Source organism: Thunnus thynnus, chromosome 18 (assembly GCF_963924715.1).
Source record: "Thunnus thynnus chromosome 18, fThuThy2.1, whole genome shotgun sequence".
NCBI lineage: Eukaryota > Metazoa > Chordata > Actinopteri > Scombriformes > Scombridae > Thunnus > Thunnus thynnus.
Window position 1 is genome coordinate 27,643,630 of NC_089534.1, and position 19,558 is coordinate 27,663,187.

A 19,558-nucleotide genomic window follows, 5' to 3' on the forward strand; every position below is an offset into this window, starting at 1 on the left:
TTAAAAGAATAATAATCAGAGAAAATGTAAGAATGTTTAACAGAATGAACAGGCAGATATAGATGTAATCCTTGTGTCTTATTGGCTATTCCAGCGCCGAGTATAGTACATGTGATTAATCATGTGTTCTTGAAAGCTGCTCTTTAAGGTTACTCCTATACTTTCCATGAAGTCTCTTGATAAATGTGTCCTATTCTTAACTTTTAGTGAAGAAATGTTTCACTCTTAAGTGAGCTCTCCAAGCATTATCAGAAGTTATCAGAACTTTGATTGTTTTGACCCTTGTATCAGATATATTTTCTATCTATTTGCGGTCTTGAACCTTTTTATTCATTTCCAGCGCTGTGACTGAGCTTGACCCAGATCATGTTTGCTAGAAAGCCTCGCTTCTCCAAATAGTTTGTTTTTCTTCCTCCTTGAGGTCTATGAAATGGTTTATGGTTGTAGGATTGGCAGAGGTTTGCATTGCGTAACACAATTGCGGTTGCAGGGTTTGTGGAGATTTTTTTGGGGGGTCTGTGAGCATTACTCACTGGTGCTTTGTGAGATGAAAGAATCAGGGGAGATTGACAGCTCGGCTTTTTTTCCCGTCTTTCATTGTCTCATCAGCATACTGTCTCCTGCAGTGAGGAAAACTAATTATGTCTTCAACCCCCTGCTTCACCCCCTCCCCTTTTATTCAGATCATCACACTTGGAAATCATAATGAGTTTGTGGCAGACCACTTTGGCTTTGGAGAAAGGAAGAGAAAAAAATTCAGAAAGTCCATTTGCCTCCACTCAAACAGGCCGCTGGCAATTATGGACAACCTTTTAACCCTGGAAAGCTGTCGCCTCAAATTCTTTCAGGGCCTGACCAAGACTTAGTTTAGTCCTGCACACCTGCTAGCTTCCTCAGCTGTATTTCTTGTGCTTTAAACCAGCGCTGTACCAAAACCTTTTTGTTATCAAAGCACAGGGTGTGTATGACAGCCATCTGGTAGACTGCTTTTAACTATTTGGTATAAAACAACAGTAAAAAGATTATGGCAGCCGAGGATCCGAAAGGACGTTGGTATTCGCCGTGGAGCAGATGGGCTTCACATCTGGACTAGAGGAAGTTAGTGAGGGCACAAGCAATGCTGTGACAAGGTAACACGGCCAAGAGCTCATCTCAAAGCTTCCCAGTCCCTTTGTATCAGACAATCTCCTTCACCCATCCATGCTCTCTGCTCATTCTGCTGCATCCTTGGACAGCCAGGACAAAGAGGTAGTGGTGTTTTGGTCTAACTGAGACAACATGATTCCTGCTGGCAGAAAATAGTCGCCTGTTTAACCTTGTGATTTCAGAGATTTCAGAGATGACAGAATGCAAGAGCACAACACAGTTTAGTTGGAAATAGATCAATTAGAAAAAAGAGAAATCCAGAGAAACAACTTACAGGCAGGTGGATGTAGATAAGAAGTGTCCAATCCTTGGACAACAAGTTTTTTGGTGCACTTTCTTTGCCTTAACCTGCCTTTGGTACTTTTACTTCATTTAATGCATTCTTATTAAGGGTGTAACAGTATGTACCTCAGTTTTGGGATCACAGTTCGGTACAATTTCAGTATAGCGGGGAGAAAAAAAAAGGTGGAAAATAACATTTATTTTTATTTTGAAAAATGTAGACATCCAACAATGGCTGACTGTCCAAAACTACTGAAACAATTTAGTTGTGCTGCAGTGGAAAAGGAAAACAACCTTTCTGTTTCTTGCAAGGAGTCAGGACACCTGCTGACAGCTGTGTTATGATGATTTATGGTCTAACTGTGTATAAAGTAGTGTAAACTAGCTCCACCTCCAGCAGCTAGACAGTAACATGCTGCTCTAACACTGATGCTTCACTATTAATAATCTAATGATGTCATATATGATAATATATAATGTATGGAAAAATTTAAAGCCATGTGAAAAGTCCACGTAACTGAGAATTGCAACTGCCTTATTTGAGCTGGATGTGTTATTTTCACTATTTATTTTGACACTCTTTACACTCTCTGGAACCAAGCAGCTGGCGTCTATGCGTGTTGTCAAGCAGTGAGGCTGAAGAGAGCTCTTCTTCTGTGAAAACTGTGTGGTGAAATGTATTCTCTAAAGAAAGATTACATCTAAATGAAAGTTGGAAGAGCTTGTATCCTTAGAGACCAAGCTAATTAAATTTGTAAATTCCCCCCCAAATCATCTCCCTATCACGCTGGTGGCTCGCCATCGAACACTGCCAAAAAGTATGTCACAATGTGTTAAAACCAGTATACTTTGGCAGTAGATATCTAGATGAGAAATGAAATTAAAGGCGTGCAGAGACCCCCGTGTTTTTTGTAAAAACACTCCTCTATATAGTGGCCAGGAAGACAGATAATCACTTATTAATGTCATGACGTTATTTGATTTTGTCTACTATTCAAAATTAAATTACATCTCGCTTGCAAGATTCGGCGACTTAATGCATTGACTGGATGTATTTCAGCTGTATGGGCTTTTTAATCTGACACATTACAGATAACATCCTCTGCTTTCTGGCTGAAATTAAATCGCGGTTGATATCACAAGATGAATTTAGCCCGGAAGTCCAAAGTGTGCACAGCATCTGACAGCCGCTGGAAACAAGTGCATACTGTAAAGTCCCCACACACTGAAAGCATGGTGTGTTGGAGGAGGGGAAGACTAACTCCCCCAGACTGCCAACATGGTTTTTGTTGTTTTGTCACCTCAACCTAACTGAAGGTAGCCCGCTTTAAATTGTGTGAACATGCCTGACATTTGCATCAGAATAACTTACTGCTCTCCAATTAACTGGTGACAAAGTGGATTGGAGATACGCTAAGTAAACACACTGGACGTCTGACACAAAGAGGCAAAAAGCTGCTGTCTGTCATTGTTCAAGGGGTAATTGGGATGAGGTTTGGGAGAAGCTCAGCACCCTGAAAAGCAAATTCTCGTCCGGGCCCTCCTGCTAAGTCTTAAGCCTCGTCTCCCTCGCCGCCTATCAGACACAAATCACCAATTACAGTAATGGCAAATCCTGCGGCCAATACACAAAGGCTGACAATGATGTGACACCTTGCCAGCCTTAATCAGGATGTTGGGCTTCATTTCTCAATTTGCGAGTCTACTGTCACTGGCGTTGTTATGCAATTTTAAGCTGCTTTTACCCAATTTCAAATGGTGCTGTTATCCTTTTTGGACTTTGTTAGGAGAGAAACCGTCTGTAAGTGGGTTTAGTCTGTGTACATTCACAGCCATTAACTCAGATTTATATTTCTTGTATGAAAACCTTGACGTTTTTGTGTCACATCTTTTGAAAACTCCTGAGTCTGTTTTTTCTACTTTTGTCAGATGAAAAACTAAGAGCTGCCACAATATTCTTTGCCTTAAGTTTTTTGGGGGTTGATGTAAACTTGAGAAAAGTTGATATGAGGTGAGGTTGGTAGGCTCAGTGTTTCATGTTAATAAAAAAAAAACCCACCATAGTCTGTGTTACAATTCAACTATAATGTGGTTAAAGCTACTGGTAGCTGATATTTTGTAGCAATTGTCAACATTTATCTATATGTTTTTTCATATCACTCACAGCTTTTATGCTTGTCAGGGTGTGTTTTTGACCTATTGTTAATGTCAAAAAAGCTCCATCAAAGGCCCTGTCATGCTAGCATGTTACACATGTTTGCATAATTCTTTTGTGTTAAGTTCATCTATGGTGAACTTTAACACACAAAGGTTTTGAGAGTTGAGCCTTGAAGGAATGGAGAGCAGCAGAGTCCAAAACAGAGAAAGCTATCTTTAACTTTCAGCTAGCTTAACTGCCAGTTAGCAAAGCAGCTAGCTTGGAGAGCTATTTTGGCTGGTGAGTGCAAGCATGTTCCTGGCTGGCTAGTCTGTTAGTGGTTAGCTCGCCAGCTGTGGTACTGTAGTTCATCAACTGTAACCAGTCACTATGTCACTAAGCTTGTAGCACTACCTGTGTCAGATGTGCAGATGATCCTTGATGTGCAACTTTCTGCTATGACCAGGTCTAAACACTAATTTTATGCTATTGCTGATATGATAGCTGAATTCCATACATATACCAGAATGACTTTCTGATATCATACTTTGGAATCCAGGACACAACTAGAAAATCCTCTTTTCATTTCACAGTGAAACCAAACTTTGTTCAATGTTGTTTAAACAGACATATCACACATAGGCAGATAGAACTTTCAGTACTTGACAGTGCGACACATTTCGAGCAATACCAAAAAAAGTACTGGGGTTTGATATTCAGCTCTAATTAACACCAGTATAAATTAAAATCTTTCAGCAGCTTGTTAATGCAGGCTGAGGCAAGTTGACACCTCTGCAGTCCGATAGGAGTAAAATCCTAAACCTCCTTCCATCATATCAGCAGGGGACAACACTGCCTGGCTGATATATGACTTTTAGCACAAGGCCAGGCTCAGCCTGATATACTGACAAACCAGCATACTGTATGAGTGTGTATGTGTGTGTGTTTGTGCTCCACACTGCTGGTGGTCCTCTTCTAGTGGGGAATCTGCATCACAAACAGCCAGCACCCCCTCTCACCCCCTGCTGCTGCTTTCTGAGCCTGAATCCACACAGCTCTGCTAGGCTGCAGCGCAGCACAGAGCGACTGCCTATATAGATACGAATGGTCCCACCAACTATTCTAGAGTTTAATAGTGAAGGATTAAGGCAATTCAGACAGATTTACAAAGGCAGCTTTTTTAATTGTCCCTGTGTGACTAATGGCAGTTGGGTTAGGCCGGGTGTTTTAGGAGACAACACAATGTGTTTGAGGCATTGACTGCTGATTATTTCCATGTGGAGGCTGAGAATGTATTTGACCAGAGCATGGCATTTGCAGCAGGGGAAGATTAAGAAATAGTTTTTTTTATTTCCTCTCCGTACAGAACCACTTTGACAGCTTCTCTTTGTGCTGTACCTGCTTCTTTTTCCTCTTAAAGAAAATAGAAATAGATTCCCAGCTAAAGAAAAAAGCAGTTAAGTACAGATTGAGCTTTTTTTTTTTTTTTACTTTTAGTCTGGCCAATCTCCAAACTTTAATCAGTCTGCCGACTTCAAGGAGGTCCAGCACTTTCCACAGGCGTCTTTCTTACCCAGTACGGAATGCGATTCATCTCCTCAGCCTGCAGTTTTATTTGAACGTTCCCTGCTTCTGTCGTTTTAAGCGGCTCTCCATAAGCTCACCACAAAGCCATGGAACAGCCAAAATGAGAAAACATTACACAGCTAATAGAGCTGTTACAAAAACTACCTTTCTGGATTGCCTAATGCCACAAGGTGCCACCTTGAGCGCACTGGATGTATTATGTTGCTCAGCTTATGCTAGTGTTTTGAAGTCCTCTGTTCTCTGGCCGTTATTCTCTCTCCAGCTTCACTGATGATCTCTGACATCTCATTAGACTGTCTGTTATCCGTATTACCCACACTAAAGCAAAGTGATCACGGTGGATATTGTTAACTAAATTTCTGTAACCAGCCAAAGAAGAAAAGAGTCATTATCAAGTCCAATATATAGTTGGCAGCAAAACAGAGACACTTTGCTCGAAGGAGAAAGTATGAGCTATGAGATTGTTTCCCAAGATACATTTTCAAGGCTAATTATCTCGCAATAATGACATCATTATAATGATAGTGAGCCGGGGCTCAGACTGCTAAAGAATGAAGCTTTGTTCATGCAGCACTCACACATATTCCCCTCAACGCGCAGGTTGGTTTTTTTTTGTTTTTTTTACACGGATAACAAATAATTTCACACACAATAAGTAAAACATTCAAAGCTGCAGGTGTTTTTAAAAGAAGCATTTCTGCTCAGATTTATGCATCCAAACAAAAGCTTTCAAAGAAAACAGCAGCTTCAGATACAGTCCTATAATTAAGCTGGGATGTCCCATACATAGATGATTGAATTCTATGAGGAAATATTGTTTTTTTTTTGTCACATTTGTCCCTCAAGATGAGTAAGTTATTTCCTACATTTCCCAGACTTTGACAGCCCACAGAGAGCCGGTGTGAACTTGCTGCTGTCAACTGTGGGTTTAATGCACAGGTGGAGAGAGCAACAGTGAGAGAAAAAGTCGAGTCGAGAGAAAGTGAAAGTCACGACCCTGACGGAAATAGTCTTGTGGCTGCAAGGGATTCTGCTTCAGTGGCTGGAGAAACCGGTACCTCTATTTCTTCTGTGGGTGGATTTCTCCCTGTATGATCATTGAACATTGGCGTGAAACGGCCGTTCTTACTTTTTAGAGCATGAAGCATTTCCATTTATTGTTATTGTTGTACTTTTTCAGTCAGTTTTTCTTTGGAATATGTACCATGTAGGGGTGTTTGATATGACATTATGTGCTGTGAGACGTTGTAAATATATCTACTGGACTGCTTTATGCAGTATGGGGATTTTTTATATGATTTTGCATCAATGTGATGAGCTACGTTGATTTGGAAGGTATTTAAATGAACTGGATTTGCCAAAAAGATTGTATCAACAGGAAAATAATCAGGAACAATGGATTCATCATTCAAGTGAAACAAAAAAATCTGCACACTGCACAGATAGCTCCCAGTAAATTGAATTTGACAGAGCAACATTTGGATAGATCTTTATCTTCATTGTCAAAAACTGTCATTTTAAAAAAAAATTATTTATTAATTTTGCCCTCAAAGTGTTATTTGATCCATTTTGGATGTGCACGCTCTACACTCTCTTTGCTTTTAACATTGCATTGTATGTCAGTGGTGCAATCTCCCTAACAAGTTTGCACTTGATCAAGATACCAAGAAACAACTGACCTCTGGCTTCTGGAGCCCCGAGGTTAAGTAACTCTTCCACCCGCTTTAAAGATACATCTCTGAAAGCTGTTTTCATTTTTTAATTTCAACACTGCAAAGGCTATAGGGCGGATTATCCCTTTAACTCAGAGCAAGCACAGCGGCAAACAGCTGCATCTCCCACCTCAGCGAGCCCTCCTGCTTGCTCTCTGTCCTCGGTCAAAGGTCATATTTGGTGGGAGTCCCTCGCAAGCGCTGGCATTGGTTATTATCCTCTTCCTCCAGAACAGAATAGGAAAAGAGGATTTAGGTCCTGCTTTCTCTGGACACGCTGTTTATCTAGCAGGTGTTACAGCATTACCGGGCGTCTCGCCACGCAGTGAATCTGACTGTGCCCGGTGATTATGGCCAGTCACTTACCCTGGAAACCAGCGGTGGTTGGAGGGTGGGGCAAAGGGGGGGGGGGGGGCGTAGGTGGGACAAAGGACACTGGACGTGCCTTTGTAGGGCAGTGGGAGCCAGGGGCTGATCTGTGCCGAGTTCAGCCGGGCAACCTGAGAGCTGGCTTTGTCTCTACAAGCAGCCAATCACTCAGCACAGTTTCGGTTGAAAACAGTTCGGAGGGGTAGAAGGCAGGCGATGCTGTTCTGAGCCTGGGAATAATCAGCTCTTGTTAGACTCTGTTGCTTTTTAGCACCGCAAACAGCTTTTACATGACACATGATAATAAATCATAGTTATGAATTTGATCTAAACAGATTGTTACACGCAGCGAGTTGTGACAAACCAACTCTGAAATTGTTTCAAAAGCATGTGATACTTTTTTTTTTTTTAAAGAATCCCGCAATATCCATAAGTCTCACAGAGATGGAGTCACCGCTCGTCTCTCTCCGTCATTAATCATAATCAGTTAGCTGCTTCCATAAGTTAACAGAACATAAAAAAGAAAAGATGTGGCTCAGGAGGTCAATCATTTAAAGGATCAACACTCTCTACGCAGTGATACACATGAGTTATCACCACTGTAAAGTATTCCTCAAGGACATGCCTGGTGTGTGTTTTCGTCGAGCGTGAGGCGACACACCCAGTCGTGAGCGTCGGTGCGCTGCCGTCTGGTTCCCTTCACGTCCTGTCATTCGCTTTTTTGTCTAAGCATAAAGAAGACATCAAGTGAGCTCATAGCAGACAGATGAGTGATAGAAGAGCTCACCGCGAATGACAGACACAAAAAAGCCAATCCCCAAAACTACAGTCAGCCACTAAGTAGGCTTTTGTGCAATCTTTTTTTTTCTCTCTCTCTCTCACACATGCCGTCTGGCTGGAGGCCTGTCTGGAGTGTCTGGCCCGGGGGTTACTCATCATGAGCGTGGCTGCCAGCATCAGGCCATCCCCTTGATTACAGGGCTGCTGCTGAGCCGGCTGGGCGTTCCAGTCTTATCCTTTATCACCAGGTGCATTTACTCTGGCTATGCACTGCTCAATTTCCTGCAGATGCACTCAAACCGAGTGTGCAGTCAAATGAGTTCTATACTCCCCCCCCCCCCCATAAGGTCATTATCACCGTCCAGTTTCTGTTTTCTCTGGCAGAATTAGGTATTGTCAGACAGAGCTTAGAAGGAGGCATTTATTGGATCAGTGTGGGATTTATTTATTTATTTAAAAGTCAAAGCGTATACCTCAGAACCGCCAGCGTGAATGTGACCTAAGCATTAATACCTTCAGCATGAGGTACTTTTTTTAAAACAGAGAAGTCAGAATCACAAGGGCATCAGGAGTCACTGCTTCATTACTCTCCTAGTTTGCCATCTTTTAAAATTTTCCCCTTTTATTTCCCCTTAAGTTGCTTTAAGGTTGCTGAAATCCTCTTATTTCACACCGTGTGACAGTATCATACTGTATCTATATTGTAGCAGCGTGTTCCAACCCTTCACTGAGGCTGTGTGATGTTTACTCAAAGTGAAATATTCACACAAGACACAAGACTCCATGTTTTGATGCCTGCATCCATGGCCGGATTAACCTGCTACATGGCAAAAATAAACTGAGATCCCCCAGTCCACAAGTTCCCAGAGCCAAGATGACATATTTATACTGCTTGTTTTATCCAACCAGCAATCCAAAACACAAATATAATCAGTTTACCATAAAAAGATCCAGCAAATATTCACATTTCTTTGACATTTTTGCTTAAAAAATGACTGAGGATCAATCATTTTTTAAGATTGTTGCTAATTAATTCTATGGTGGTCAACTAAAAGATTAATTAAATAATTGTTTCAGCTCTAAATAAATTGCATTTTTTTCTAGGAATACTACTTGGCTCCTTTGCTGTTGTGTTAAATTATTTTGAAATTTATTTGTGAATATGCAACATTTAAACACAATATGAAGGTCTTAAAATGAGATTAGACACGTAGTGAACTCAGGGCTTTTGGGGCGACTGGGGTACAGTTGTTAATCTAGATCTTGGTCTTGATGTTGGTGGCTCAGGGCAGCGCTACTTCTTCTTCCTCTTATGTTGGACTGAGGGCAGACTGGACGCCACAGTGACTCACTATCACCTCTTGAGGTACAAAGTGGCATTACGAGACAGGACGGGCCGGGGCTAGCTGGTTAGCATGCTAACTTCAGTAGATATCTCTGCAACAAAATACACAGATGTCTTTGACATAACATCAAAACTGTTATTTCTTCACATTCTGTTGATTATTTTGGTTAATTTTTGAATGTTTTCAATTCAAATTCTGGCCAAATCTGACATAGTGCACCTTTAAGCCATGACTAGGGTTTTTTTTTTTGCTGTTTTTGTCTCCAACTAGTTTATTTTCAGTTTGAAGATGAAGGCGATCCCCCTAGAACGAGGTATGTTTGCACTCTTGCAGATCTGTCCCGCTTGCTGTGCGGCAGATTGTTTTCTGTCCTCTTGCAAAATGAAATATCAAAACATCAGCCTAATGCGGAAAATAACCAAACTTGGAATGTGTGGCTGTCACTTCATCCGGCCGCGTACTGAACATGTTGACAGATTCAAGGTGCTCAGCAACCCGACTACAGCACCGAGGGAGCACATTCTGCACCTTACACAACTGTCCACAGCCATATGAGCGGGGTCATTTTGAGTGCTTGTTGGACTAGTTTCAGACTGATCTGATTTAACTGTATGGTGTCTGGGAGAGCTGCAGGCCTGGCCTCGATCTGTTGGCAATCAGCAGAGTGTGTTGGAGCAGTCTGCTCTGAGCAAAATTACAGAGGCGGCTAGAGAGGCCCTGGATATGATTTCCCTGGGATGGAGTCTGTCCAAGACTGTGATTAAAGAGCATATGAGTGCTGATTAATATGATCATCTTCCTGATGACAGAGGTATTTCTATAATAAATGGATGTTTATGATGCCAGCCCTCAGCGATCATATGTCCCCCCCATTCTGCAGAATGGTGGCGGTGGGTTTAATTTGAAATTTTAATATTTCTCCAGCCGTATGCCAAACATTAGATTTATTCGCTGATAATAAGAGAAGAAGAGCAGTGTTAGGAGCAGCTGCCTCTGTGTGAAGCCACAGATAAGTGTGACTATAGGGGTTGAAACCTCAAAATAATAGCAGCGCCTAAGGATTGTGACCCAATGTGCCATCGGTCTGCAGCACAGCGCGTTTTGTGAATTATCTCACTTATCAATCCCCATAGAGCTCAGATGTCCAATCAGGGTTTCTGATTGGAGCGCAGGGGCCTCGGGGTGCGCTTTGACATTTAAGGGAAGCAAAGAGGTGGAAGGCCGTTTGGCTGCTTAGCAGCTCCTGTAAATATCCACAGTCACCGCGCTGGGCTCTCGCCATAATCGGCTCTGTGCCTTTTCACTCCACAGTCTTTGTTTTATTAAGATAAACGATAAAGCCACTGTGTATGCAAACGCATATCTCTGCTTAGCTTGGTCATGTATTTGAAAAGACATGCCTTGCAGCTGCTTGTAGCAGAAAGGTCAGTGAGGCAGCGGATAAGCAAAGCCAAGCGTGTTTATATTATAACAAGTACCAGTGCTTTCATTTCTCATCTGGCCTGCGCCTGTTTGTTTCACAGTGTATTCTCTCTGACAGTCCATGTGCTGAGCCTGAGTTAGATAGCATCATTATAACACAGCTCACTAGCAAAAGGGATTTGGACAAGCATGGCATATTTTTATGACTTCATCAGGCTGTCTGGGCAATGAATTCTGTAGATCTCAATTCTGCAATTAAGAATGAGGATATCAGGCTATACATCATGCAGCCAGGCAGCTCTCAGGGATTTACTCTGATTAAGTGGGGTCCGATGGAAAGCGGTCCGTGGACAAAACCCAAGGTTTATTTACAAACTCACAGAGCTTTTCCTCTGTTTTTGACCCTGTCATTTATTTCCAGCGACCTCCCTGAAACAAGTCTACATCTCAAAGCGTTTAGCTCCATCACCCCACACCACCTCACATTACATTACATCCAGTACACACATGCTGGCCTGCTGTGCTTTGTCACTATAATTATGAGTGCCAGAAGAAGTCAACAAATGGTCTTATTTGTCAGCCAGGGACATTCATTATAAACAACTGGGCCCTGTGTTGCTTAGGTGAACGGTAAAGGATTTTAAATCAAGAGGCTCAGTTTTATGTCTGCGGTAAATACAAGGTTTTGGCACGATCAAGCTGCACTACACATTTAGTTTATGCTCCATGTCATTGTTCTTTGAGTCATATTGCTGTTTCCCATCTGTCCAGCTAATCATTACGACCTTCTAAAACATGACCTGGTTTCTGTGAGACAGAGGAGGAAATTACAGTTCACACCTGGCATTATTAAAATGCATCTCAACTAGAGCTGCACCGTATATCGTTTCAGCATCAACAATGCAATGTGCGTATGTGCAATGATGAGGACGCGTGACGTCAAGGAAGGCAAATGAACTCAAACACGTCATGCTACATCTTGCTGCTTGATACAAAAGGAAAACTTGCAAGATTCTCCTTCTCCATGAGTTCCATTAGTCCAATTTAAGGGTTTTTGGATACATGGAGTTGGATCAGTTCCCAATCTGCTATATTGTGATGTGTATTGATATTATGGTTATTGGCTGATATTAACTCATCACAGATATATTAGCATTGGCATGTGCAGTATGTTGGTCAATTAGAAGAAACTGCAGTAGAGAAATACCAAAGATAATATCACATTACACAGGTTTGTCCAATGACAAGTTTATTTTAGAACTGTAAAACCTTCTGTCAGCACATATTTGGTTACAATCCTTCAAAAAACTAATTTACCAACATTTGTTAATCAAAAACATTCGTATATGTAAGTTGTTTATTTCAAATGATTCAAATTCATGTCAACCAATATCGGTATTGGATCTTTTAAATGATCAAATATCAATATCCGTGTTGGCAGCATTTAGTATCGCTTGGGCTCTAATTGTGGTATCACATTTTATACATGACGCTGGAGTATTTTATGTTGCCTAATGAATTGGGACATTGAATTGAGTGAAAATGACTTTGAACTGGTATTAAAAATATGGCTCTCAACCTTATATCATGTCAATGTGTTTTAGGCACACCAGTATGTAGACATGTCCATTTGAGACAGGATCACCCCAAGATGCATTTTAGTGCCCAATGTGAACAGGGCCATCATTTCACCATTACTGGTATATGATTATGTAAATTTAGACTATGGCACAATGGAGTGGAGACTCTATTCTTGCCCCACATGAGGGGAAAATAACTATGGCTATTGCAACCCCAATTCTAGCTGACTTGAAGAAATCAGGGAGTGTGCTAAGAGCCGCTGATGATAGGCTGCCAGCCCTGCTCCCTAATTTGGACACTGACACGGGAAAGCTGAGTGCTTCTTCAATAAACGGGGTCCCTGCTGGCTTAACAATTATGTAACAAAGCTGACCAATGATTTCTGCATCTGTTACACCACTGAATGGCATTTTGATATTTTATGAGAGCGCTCTGTGTGGGACAGCACTGCAGGTTAAAATGAGCTCCCTGTCAGGAGGCATTGAAGGGGCAATCATGCACAGTGCGCCTTATGTGTGCATGTCAGTGTAGCATGAATGCAATTTCCCCCACTGACCTTCCACTGTGATTCTGATTCCTGGCTTCACAGTAGCGCACAGGGCTATACTTAAGCTGTTAGGTGTGGGTGATGCACTCAGCAAAAAAACATTTACTTGCTTGAGCGCAGGGAGGATTCAAGGAGGGATTCTATTAACTGAAGAAATTCTCATTGACATCTAATGCGCCTTTGATAAGCACAGCTCAGACCTCAGACTGTTGACTGTTACACTTAAGAAAAGCTCTGAGGCAAAGAGAATTGGATTTGATACCTCTCTGTTGATCCAGAGAATTGATGTGAATATATGATGGTGGGGTCCTTGAACTGGGAAATAATGAGGAGAAATTTGATGGCTGTGTTGAGCTGTCAGCGGTGAAAGCATCAGATATGTATTAATAATCATCCCGTCACCTCTGGAGCTGTCAGCCCTATAGAACATGAAAGACCCCGCCTAGGTCTCCTTCAAATCAGGCCTAGCTAATTGCTTTCAAACGGAGCCGCCTTTGACCTCCCCGCATGGTCACTAAAGGTGTCCCTGCCTCGACCAGCATTGTTATGCAGCCGGCACTCCGTCCTCTGCCAGGCTCTTTAAAACTCTATTTTCAAACACACTTGGTTCAAGGGTATTTCATGCACCTCTCACCGAAGTGTTGGTGGTGAATAGGAATCATCGGGTTATCAAAACATTTCAGAAATTATACTGTTAGCCTTTGATGGGAGGACACGCTGCAGCTTTGGCCACAATGTCCACCCAATATCTTCATGATCTTTCTAATGGAGAGCTTGTAAAGGAATGAGATTGATCAGAGTGATTCATAAAAACATCTACAAGGGTGTAGGTTTGGTTTGAAAAGTGGGAGGATACAATTGTTTTATGGGTTCATCAGAATTTTAGCAGAGTTTGCAAGCTGTAAAACCAGAACAATGAGCTGAAAGAGGCTAAAAGCTTTGTAGAACTAAGGGGAACTGCAGAGTCACTGATTCATCATAGTGGGTTCATCACTGTGAGTGACACCTTTAGCATTGCACGTAGTCATTTGATGACAAAAGTATGATTATGTCTTTGGATGAGGCATTGTAATTCTTTGAAACACTGTGGGATGTCCACAGTTAAAGCCCTGATCCCCTCGCAAAAGGAAAAGTGCTACTGACTGGATCAGCCCTCCCCTTTTCTGCCTGTTTAGGTCTAAGCAGAGGTGACACAGCACTGAGCAGCAGTTGCTGGTGAAACACATTTCCGTGCAGAGCCTCAGAGCCACGGGCGAGACACTGGCTCTGTAGCCCAAGAGCAAGAAACTTGTCACACCAGTTTTGACAGTTCCCCTCACATTTATCAGAGCCTGGGTCTATTATTGTCCTCCATCCTTTACTTTCTGACTCACTGAGCACGCTCCGAGAGTGCACACGGAAACTAAACGGAATTCTGTTTTTAATTCAAGTATGCTCAAGTTGCGTTTGCCCACCGAGTGGACGAATGGCCTCCAGAGCTAAGCTGCAAGTTAGTTTCAGTCTGGCCAGCTCTGCAGCCAGACAGGTGGAGAGTAGCTTGGGGCAGATAACATCCTCCCACGCACACACTCTCTCTGCTGGGTTCACACGGGCAAGCAAACACCCACACACCCACACACAAACATACACAGGCATTCCAGCTGTAAAAACCAGCTGGGGTCGCATGAAATTTGGTGAAACGAGCACTTAATCTCAAAATGCAAATTGCATCCTCCATGCAGGAAGAGACAAACTACGAAAGGATTACACAGAGAAGAGAAGACGAGGAGCAGGCAACAGTTTGACACTGAAACAGAGTGGTAGAAAGAGAGGTTATGGAGGTCAGAGGCGGGGCGGATTGTTCACATACATTTTCTTTTGAATCCAGTGAACCACGTGCAATTCTCAACTCAAGCAGACAATGTTTCTGAGCGAGTGAAGTCTCTATTTTGATTTGTAAGCAAGATTTAACCAAACTGCCTAGCCTTGACCTTAAAAGGGAATTCCACCAGGTGTGCACATAAAACTCAGTTTACTAGTGATGAGGAACACTCCTTTGCCTGAGAAAACAGTTGTATGTGTCCCGTGGCTCCGCAGGAACCTTGTCAAGTCTGAGAAATATACCTTATGATTTTTCAGGGTTATCGTGCTTTGACTTGGAGATGTAATATTTTGAATGGAAAGCCTGCAAAACAAATTGGATATTTACCAGGCAGGCAAGGTCTAATAAAAAGATGGTATTGAATGCATTATGGGAAATGTAGGATGTAGTTGTTTTGGGGCTTGCTCCATACCAAGGACCAATAGTACAGATATTTCAGAATATCTGAAAGACTGGAAGATAGTTCTAGAAGTTTAATACCCTTGATCATAATACTACAGAGTTGCATCATGGGAAGTGTAGGACACTGCTTACTCCATGATTTCATGTATCTCAAGATATCTAAAAGACCAACTCTGGCCCCCAGGCTGGTGGTTTAAACCCCTGGTCAAACAAAAGGCACTGAGCTGCATCATGGGAAGTGTAGGATCCAGGGTTTTGGGGCTTGTCCCTTACTAGGGACTAATAATCAGGATATCTCAAATAATATCGGAATATCTAAAAGCTGGATACCAGCCTCCAGGCCAGGAGTTTTCACCCCCTGCTCTAACGGAAGACACAACCAAGTTGCATCATGGGACATGTAGGAACCAGTTTTTGGAGCTTTCCCCTAAAATATCTGTGTCTCCCAAGTTGCAAGCATTTTAACAGCAGTCACTTTTTGCTCCGTTATGGGAGTCACAACATCAAGTAGAAGTAATCTTTATTATGTCATACCTCGTTAGAGTCAATCCAGCCAGAGACCGTACCGTCGTCAGTCCTTTGTTTTACAGGCTGCTGGAGATGATGGGTTAAAAAGGCTTCAGTCTAATAACCAGACTCCCCTGAAATGTAAATATTCAACGCTGCCGTGATGAAAGGGGAAACTGAATAAACCTACAGTATGTTAATGACATCAATAGCTGTTAACTACTCCAAATGTCTGCACAGTTTCTTTGTCAAACACATTTCATTTCCGCTGTTTGATATTATAAGGTAGACATGCTCTAAATGTGTTTATGTGCCCATATTGGACCCAGAGGATTCTTTTCTTTTTATTATTTTTTCAAGGAGACATTGTATCTCCTGTTTAAATTAAAAACCTGTTAAAAACCTTTCAAACACTGTTAAACTGCAGCAATCTCGCGCGCTTCGACACAGATGGAGCCGTGGGCATTAAGATACACGAGCACATCTTGAAAACAGCAGTAATTAATATATGAGTTTATAGCATTGGTACGGTCCATGAGGCAAGCATGGAGGCAGAGAAAGGCGCTTATGTAATGAACTACCTCCGCTCTGCTGTTCGCCTCAGTCGAAATCAGCCGGCTGAATGAAAGAAGAGGATATTAAAAACACACTGTCTAATATATTCATAAGATATTCAAATGCAGAGCACGGTGGCGACTGGCTTCTGGATCAGTTAGCTTTACAGGAGAAGGTGTTCAGGGTCACTAACACATTTTCTAATATTTCAAAATGAATGCACAAATGCCTTCCCAAACACTCTCTTTAAGAGCAGCATAACAATTATACAATTTTCCGCCGTGCTAAGCCCCACAGGTATGTTAAAAGTCTGAGAGTGGCTGACTGGTTCTGGTCTCCATGATATCAAGTCAGTCATTAACGGCTGTCACACAGTGCCGCCTGAGCGATCCGCGGGGGAGACAGACAGAGCCAGAGGAGCAGATTTTTTCTTAGAATTAACGCTCAACTCCGGTCTTCATTCAAGCCCCGAGAAATGGAGAGTGACTGCTTTTCCGTTCTGAAAATCACCTTCCTGGAATGATCACCTTTTAGCCTGTGGAACACGGCGTCTGTTCACTGATCTCATGATCTCTGTGGAAACACAGGGCCTCGGCTCTCTCTGTCACCCGTGGCGGGGTAAGGGAGTGATGGAAGGGGCGGGGCTGGGCTGAGTCATTGCTACTACAGCTGTGGGCCAAAGCGGGGTAAATGGGGCAGATCTGGTGTCTGAGCCTGTGTCACACTCTGGAGGGAGAAGAAGCTGTGTGGGAAAGTAGCTCATCATATTGCGCACCGGCTCTGTGACTCAGGCAGTATCGCTGCTGCTGCTGCTGCTGCTGCTGCTGCTTAAAAACCACATATCCCTGACGAGTATGTGGTTTTAGGAGTGAGGAGTGCTTCCTCTCTCAGCAAGAGCCATCATTTTTTTTAATTAGAGCAGGGCTGACAAAACTCTTAAGTACATACAGTATATGACATTTCAAACTTTTATTTCAGTAAACACAAAAAGACCAAGCACAATAGCACAAAAAGCACAAAAGACCAAAAATAAGTTGACTACTTAGCAACAGAAACCAATCTATGTTCTGAGTTTTGTTGTAGCTCGCCCCGTACCAGAGACTAAAAGTCAAGATATCTCAAATATCTCTGAATATTTTTCAGGGTGGATCTGGCCCAGAGCGTAGCAGTTTGACACCTTTCCTCAGACCAAATACACTACTGAGTTGCATCATGGGAAGTGTAGGATCCCACATGTTTGGGGATCTTGACCCATACCAAGATCTGAAGGTCACGATATCAGAAATATCTCTATATTCAAAAGGCTGCATCTGGCTTCTGGGTTGGTAGTTAGAGACAACTGGTCTACCCAAAGACACTACTGAGTTGCATTATGGGAAGTGTAGGATCCGGTGTTTTTGGAGCTTGTGCCATACCATGGACAAAAAAGTCATGATTTCTCTGCCTCTATAACCAGTCTACAGTATGTTTTATCTACAAAAAGAACCAATACAGATTAAATCAAAGAGTTATTTTAGATCTGGATTGTATCATTAACGGTGCTGCAGTAAATCAATGTGTTTGTTTTTCTACTTCTTTCTTAAAAACAGCATGTGGGCCCTTTTCTATGTAGTTTGTACATTGATTGATTTGAAAATCCCAAAGCATCTCACAGAGACAACACAAGAAATAAAGCATGTATTTTAAAGTGAAAGCTGTATAACCTTCAGCAGTATGCAGCTGAATCAATTCAGTCACCATTTAAGTTGAGACAAACAAAGCTGTCTCATAACGCCATGAACAACTGAAAAGTTAATTAGAAGAATTTTATTTTGTGATGTATTTAGTCACAAAATAATTATTATTTCCCCAGTTCAGATCATAAGCATAGACCATTGGACCTATAAGAAACTATATATATTTTTGTCAGAGTCCAGGAGTTTCTAACAGTGTAAATATATATCCTGAAGTAGTGTCTCTCAGTGCACATACAGGGTAGCATAAGACATCCTGAGGGGATGAAAGCAAATGTCAGATTAAAGCAGTAAACACAGACAAGAAGCATCATTTAGTGCCCATAAACCCGAACCAGAATTAGGAGCGGGAATAGAAAGGTCCATATTTCAAGGACACCGTCTGGATGGGGGCAGAGAAAGCAGCCAAATTGGATGAAGTTAAGCTGCACTAACTGCTTGTTGTGACTCGAGAGAGAAAACTCAATCGTCCCTTTGACCGGCAGACTGCGCTGAAAAAGGATACATTGTTCTATGTTTTGGGTGGATTATGAGGGGACATGTCACAACAGCAGGTTTTTGACAAGGTCTTGGGTGTCCGCTGTCGTGCGCATTACTGTCAGGAATGCCGATGAGGCCTAATGAGGTTTTAATCCAGCCGGAGTCATTAGTGGCAGGTCATTTTAAAACAATCTGGGGTCAGGCTGCATTAAGGCTGCAGAGGTCTGCTCTCAACGGGTCACTGAGCATGGTACAGACACTTCAGCACTCCAGAAGCTTCAGCTAGTCCAGGGGAAAGGATTTTGTCTCTTGTTGGTTGTTGTTCAGTAGTAAAAAATATATCTCTGTCACTTGACACTTGTTGAGGCTATATAATTTAAAGGTTTTGGAACATATGACTCTGCCAAATGGCGCGTAAGCTTGTTGTTCAGTTTCATCCTTTGTAAACGGCTCAAAATGAGATGATCAACCCGAGTTTCTATCATTACAACACCATTCACATCTTCTTCCTAGGTGTAAATTCCTCATTCAGAAGCTTTCCTTTGGTTTGAAAGCTCTTTGCTGATCTGTGAAAGACCCAGGAAAGGAATCAAAGTACACCTCCTGACAAGTGGCTTTTACCTCGGAGTTAAAGTCGTTCCCAAGACGGCTTTTCAAACTTGCTAAGACGTGTTAATTAATATGTTATGTCCCAAGAGCGGCATGAGTCATCAAAATTTCACAGTTTGTTTACAGAAAGGATTTTGGGGATGTTTAGAGTGCAGATTTGCAGTAAGCATATATTTTCCTGAGCATCATCTCCTTGGGGTGAGGTTTAGTAATCCAAAAAGCTTACCCTTTTCCTCGCTGAGTCTTTAAGAAAAGTGCTATAAATGATGATGATTATAATTAAGATGATGATAATGATGTAAAGGTAATGGAAGTAGCACTAGAAGCAGCAGGCGCAGCTGCAGAAAGTTTTTTTTTTTTTTTTAAGTCCAAAAGTGCAACAGGAGTGTTTCAGTCGGTTTCTAATACAGAAACTTGTTTTGAAGAACAATCTCAAAATTTATATCATGTGCAGTTTGAGGTGCATTTCACCATTTCTTTGTGAATTGCTTTGTGAATTATA

The 19,558-nt window shown here is 42.0% G+C and overlaps 1 protein-coding gene and 1 long non-coding RNA gene across 8 annotated transcripts in view; one reads left to right on the top strand and one right to left on the bottom strand.

The window, feature by feature from the left end:
• Positions 1-19,558, top strand: part of epha7 (eph receptor A7) — a 90,378-nt gene that overhangs the window by 45,077 nt on the left and 25,743 nt on the right. The window lies entirely within an intron of this gene.
• Positions 1-19,558, bottom strand: part of LOC137168784 (uncharacterized) — a 202,858-nt gene that overhangs the window by 33,359 nt on the left and 149,941 nt on the right. The window lies entirely within an intron of this gene.